Consider the following 5,901-nt stretch of genomic DNA (forward strand, 5'->3'; position numbering starts at 1 on the left):
GGGAGCGGCTGCGCGTGCGCGTGCGGGGGCGATGCGGGGAGCGGGGAGCGGGGTTGGCGACGAGAGGAGGGCGGGGAGCAGCGCCGGGTGCGGGCTGTGGGGCCGCCACGCCAGGAGGACATAAAGCCGCGGGGAGCGCGGGGCTGCGGGATGCGAGGGGTCCGCGGTGCGTTCGGCCCCGAGCAGAGGAGGTGGGGCCGGGCCCTTCCCTTCCCACGTGGGGATGTAAAGGGCCGCAGCACGGGGCCGCTCCCGCCCCTCAGAGCGCACTCGAGGCGCTGGGTCCGAGCGCTGCCCGCTGCCAACCTGGCAGGAAAAGGGCTTGGAGGAGAGCGCTGGTAGCAGCGCCTGAAGGGCGGGGTGCGGCGCGGGCACGGGCACGGGCAGGGGCAGCTCTGCTCCTGCAGCGCGCGGTGCGGGCCCGCTCGGTGCCTGTGCCGCCCTTGGCAGCCTGGGGACACCGGGGACACGCGCGGCGGGCCCCGCGTTTCAGCCTTCCCCGGTTGTCAGAGGAACGATTTGTGCCGCTCGCCGTTCACACGGATCCTGCGGCGGCCGCTCGGGGCTGAACGGCTTCGGAAATGACTCCTGCTGCAGTGCTTTCCTGGGAGGGGGGTTTGTGCGAGCGCCTGGCTGGCCCTGCCCGCCTGCAGGAAACGGGGAGAGACAAAACCAGGGCAGGGGTGAGGCTTTGTCAGTGAGGGAGAAAGGGAAGCTGCAAGATCAGCTTTAAAAATAGCCGTGACTGCACTGAGCGCCAGGGGGGCACGTGTCCCCTGTCCCGGAGCAGAGCCGCGGCTCGGGAGGGCTTCGGGGCGGGGTGGGGAGATGCTGGCACAGCCCCATAGCGAGGGAGGAAGGGCGAGCGCTGGGAGCGGTGTCTCCGCCGCTAGCCCTGGCAGCAGGTGCCTGCGGAGGGCGATGCTACGCCACTGGGCACGAGTGGGGCATCACCCGGTGCCAGAGGGGAGCGGGCAGCCCCGAGCCCAGCCTGCACTGCAGAGCTGCCGCCTGCTTAGCAAAGCTCACTGCAGGGCTCGTGCAGGAGGAGCTCTGCCAGCTCTGCACAGACATGCACGTGCTTTGGAGCACGCTGAACAATGCAGGGCCGGGATGGAGGTGCCTTCCCTTGAGCGCAGTGTGCCCCGCTGGTGGGCTCTGTTGCCTTTCCCCATTGCTTGTGACCATGTTGCAACCACAATGCTTGCAACCTTCTGCAAATGTGATGGGAATGGGAAAGGCTCCTGCCTGGGATCTATGCCTCGGTGCTGGGGAGCCCAGCAGCGTGACCACGGTCCTGGGCAGTATCTGGGGCACCGGTGCCTTTGAAAGCCACTCCTGAGCGCTGAGCCACCCTGCTGCGTCCACACCCCCGCTCCAGCTTGGTCTGATCCTCCCCATTACAGCTTCCCCGTGACCTGCCCTATTGCCTCATTCAGCTCTTCACTGTGCCTGGCTTTGAGGGAAGTGGAGAGATTAGATCAGAACGCAAGGCTTGCCAATGAAAGTATTCACAGGCTCCTCGTTGCTCCTGGAACAGAAAATGAGGGATGTCGCAACGAGACAGGGCAACAAGGCAGTGACTCAGCTCGCACCCTGAGATGTGCCGGGGCAGCGGGGCTGGAGCAGGGGACAGGAGACAAACAGCGGTGACAGCCCTGTCCCCTTCACCCTGACAGAGAGCTGACAGTGCTCGTTTGTGGGTGTTCCCTCTGGTGCTTCCACCACACTCATCACCAGTGTCTGAAAGGATGAGCACTGGCCCCCATGGAGCACGCCGCTGCTCGCCCTGCTCCTGTGGCCACCCCTCACCCCACACATCGCTGCTTACCACCACGTTCCTGTGCCTGCTTGTCCCCAGGCAGGCGGCCTCGATGCAGCAGCACATTTGAACGCCAGCAGTGCCAGGCTGCACGTCCTGAGCCTTGGGAAAGGCCCTGGGCCGCCTGGCTGGAGGCTGAGGTCTGTGCCGGGCACAGCTGCACTAAGCATCTCCCCAGGAACTTTGTTAGCTTCCAGGAACCAAGCCAGCCATGCCTCAGTGCTCACCTGACACCCGCGGAGTGGGAGCTGCCGGTGCCGCTTCCCTGGGTGAGCACAGACTGTGAGCACTGGGTCGGAGACAGACAGAGCTGGCTTCTGCTGAGATCACTTCCCCTTGTCCTGCTCTCTTTCAGCTCATTGGTTTTGCTGCAGCACTGGCTGGTGCAATTCGGGGACTGTGTTTGTTACTTCCCTGGAGGAGATGCTGGAGATGTTCCTCAGGCACTTGCTGCTGGGCCTCAAGATGAGCATGAGACCCTGGAGAGCCCCAGACAAGCAGGAGCCATCAGGACACGAGGGCGTGTGCCAGGGGCACATGGGACCCTAAACCCCTTCCCCAGCCACTGGGATGTTACCAGCAGTTGCACTGGAGATGTGTGCATGTACACAGATACCCAAATCCCCATTGGCTACAGGCAGGTGGGTCTGCTCTGCATTGCCAGGCGGGTGGGGCACAACCATTTTCCTTTGGCTACATGAAAGCAGAAGGGATGGGGGGGTCCCATTGAGCTCATTCTGGGGAGAAATGGCTCCTGCTTGCATCCCAAGAAGCCAGAGGTGACTAATGGGGCATGACACCAAGGAGATGCCAGGGACATCCCCGATGGGAGGAGATGCCAACCCTGCAGCTGCCCCGGCTGCCAGCCTGCTCCCGGTGGCACAGCACCACGCACCGTCCTTGGTGTGAAAAGAGCAGGAAAGTCACAGCTTGTCCTAAAAGCACGTTTGCCTGTTCCACAGTGTGTCTCTGCAAGAGCAAACCTGGTGCTGCCACTGCAGGTCTGAGCAACAAAGGAGCTCTGTCACATCCTGTGGAAACTGAAAGCATTGCAGGGAGAGTTGAGTTCACCTGCAGCACGGCTTCAGAGGAAACCGGGCACAGTGCAGCCAGCACGGGTGGCTCGGGGAGGGTGGGCAGGTGGGTTGGATGGGCTGAGATTGGCAGAAACATCCTGAGGTAAATCCATAAATCCTTCAGTAAAGGTCCAAAGAAAAGGAACGTTGAGAATACGGCCTCCGGGACAAGACGAAAAGCAGGCAGTGCTCTGCCATGCACCAGAGCAGGCGGTTAAAGGTGATGGATGTGCCAGGAGCCACAGAGCGGCCCAAGGATGTGGAGGGTGAAGGGAGGAGGGCACCAAACCGCGCACGGGGGAGGCTTCACTGGGGCAAGGTCACAGCAGCACCATCCCCAGTGAGTGCAGGCTGAGCTGCGGGCAGGGGGTGGGCTCTGCCATGACCCAGCCTGGCTCTGGGCTCAGCACCCTGCACCACGCAGGACCTCACGACGAACTCGTGGGATGTCAGGCTGCAAAATGGGCATGGGAGCGCTCAGCGGGCTCAGCTACCCTTGCAGAAGGAATACACAAAATAGAGAAAGCTGCAGGGAGAAGTGAAAAGTGAAAATCAAATTCTTGCAAATGATGGCAGGTATCTCCTATAGCCAGTGCGGCTGCGTGCCACCTACTGCCGAGGTTCCAGCGCAGTGCCACGGTGACGGAGCCTGCTGGGCACGGCCTGGCAGCAAGGCAAGCTCACCAAACACGAGGTTAAATTAAAATGATCAAAATAATACCCTTCAAACACAGCAATTTCTTTCGCAAACGGGGAAAGCAGCAAGATGCAAAGCCCTCGGCAAGTTAAAAAACCACATTCACGCAGGTGAGAAGTATTTTGAGCGCTATTTGGTTACTGCACAAAACTGAAAGCTGGTGTTTGCGAAGCGGCCAGGAGGAAGGAGCGGGCTGGGAGCCCTCTGCAGCGGGCAGGGATGGGACCGTTGTGCATGGAGTAATGGGGGGTTAGCAGCACGGCTTGGCTTGTAAAGAAAATGCTCAGCAGTTTGGAGGCAAGGGTAGCAACGAGTGGGCAGGGTGAGGAGAGCAGATCCAACTGGTGATGCAGCGTCTCAGTGGTTGGGAGGAGCTGAGAAGTGGCTGAGCAGAAAGATGTGAAGTGCAATTCAAGATAATGAAATTTGGGGCAGCATAAAAAACATCGCTGCGTGGTGGCAGTGATGGGCTCTGAATGGGTTTTGTTGCTCAGGAGGTGCTGGCAGCCCAGAGCGACTCGCCTGCGCCTCCAGGCTGGGTGACAAAGCCAAGGGGACGTGGGGAGGGTGGCAGTGGGACGTGGCAGTGGGACACGGCCCGCGCAGGCAGGGCCAGTGCCTGGAGGACTCATGGTTCTCTTCAGCATGAGGCTGCGTTAGGGTGGGGTTTGCTGCGATGCCAGATTGGAGGCTCTTGAAATCTTCAAGAGTTCTCTTTTTCCTCTCGCACTTTCCTGCCTGCCTTTTCCCACCGCTTTTCTTATCATTTCTCTTGGTATTAGGGGCTTTGACTTGGTAAAGCACCTCGTAATTTGGTTTACCAGAAATTCTCTTCCCAAACTGAATGTAAGCAGGTGGTGATCGCCGTTCCCTAGGCAACAACCATCAGAATTACAGAGCTGCGATCACCAATTAACGCTGTTTTAAAAAGTAGCTCCAGGTGCTCACGTGACTTGAGCAGAGCTGCACCCGCTCAAGTCACAGTGCTGTGCTCCCAGAGCAAGGTAAGCATTGTTTTGTAGAAGCACTGGAAAGCACCGTCACAGAGGATGCTTTTGCAAAGACCAAGTGAAAGAAGCAGAGGATAAGTAGAAGTCAGCAGTGCAGGCGGTGCTTGACGATGCAGCTGACACCGCAGGTACCTCTTTTCCGTGCTCTGTAACCACATCTGTTCCATCCTCCCACAGCACAGTCAGCATCTGGAGCCTGTCCTCAAAAGCAAAGAGAAGTGAGGGAGAGGACACCGTTACTTAGGACCCCTGTACTAGATAGGAGGGTTTAATTTCAAACAACAACAACAGAAAACCTTCGTCCCAGGAGGTCGCCTCTTCCATCCATCAATGATCTCTAAAACTGGCTCCAGTGGTGTGAGGTTGAGTTCTTGTTTCGTTAGTGGCAGATGTGCTCTCTTGGTATGACAAGTGCACGGATGTTGCTGAAGTCTGGGGACGCTGGGGATGTCAGAATTCGGTGGCGGTGCCATGAACCAGCACTGAGAGACTCGGTGCCAGAGCGCATCTTTACATTCCTGGGCGTTTGCCAGCAGCTCGGCTTCTCCAGAAACGTGGTATTTTCAGCAATAGCTGCTCTGCAATTGCAGTTCAGTGGATGATTAATGGCTGCGTGGGGGCCGTGCTGGTGCCCACTCACACACACTTGTAAAACTGCTCGCTCTGCTGTCAGAGAGGAGCTGGGTCACGGAATGAAGGCAGTGTTATTAATGAGAAAAGACAGCTAACTGCTACAACAGCAGGACCAGCAGGTGGGGAGCTCTGCTCACTTGTGAGCGTAACTCTCCCAGCTCAGTGTGAAGGAGGGTTTCTAATCCAGGTAGACAGCTGAGTATCTGCTGCAGGGTTTCTGAACCAGGCAGGTACTGCTACATCCTTGTCTCTTGTAGGTTTGTGGTGTTCTCTGATTTAGAGCGATCTCTTCAGTCCATCCTGAATGGCAGCTTCCACCTGAATGGGAAGGCAGCTTTCCAGATTGCAGTCCGGCTGGTACGTAGGGAACCAACACTTTCCAAGAGACTTCCAAGTAGGAGGAATCCGAGGTAAGAATGAAAGAAACCTGTCACTTGAAAATCAGAGGCTGTGGGACATGGTGCTGATGCACTCCTCCGCACAGCTACAAGAACCATAGAATATCCTGAGTTGGAAGGGACCCACAGGAATCATCAAGTCCAACCCCTGGCTCCACAAAGGACCACCCAAACACAAGCGGTCCCTCAGCTGTAGTATCTCAGGGCCGTGCCCACTGCCCTCTGGCGCAGACCCTTGCCCTGGCCCCCAGCTGCCCCTCCCCTG

At 58.5% G+C, this 5,901-nt stretch overlaps 1 long non-coding RNA gene across 1 annotated transcript in view; it reads left to right on the forward strand.

The window, feature by feature from the left end:
- LOC110405733 overlaps positions 15-5,901 on the forward strand; it is an 11,935-nt gene continuing 6,048 nt past the window's right edge. The window contains exons 1-2 of the long non-coding RNA XR_002443086.1: positions 15-2,091; positions 2,178-5,648. This is a non-coding gene — a long non-coding RNA (uncharacterized LOC110405733). The remainder of the gene's footprint in view (positions 2,092-2,177; positions 5,649-5,901) is intronic.

The sequence above is a fragment of the Numida meleagris genome, chromosome 13 (genome assembly GCF_002078875.1).
Source record: "Numida meleagris isolate 19003 breed g44 Domestic line chromosome 13, NumMel1.0, whole genome shotgun sequence".
In the NCBI taxonomy this organism is placed as follows: Eukaryota; Metazoa; Chordata; class Aves; order Galliformes; family Numididae; genus Numida; species Numida meleagris.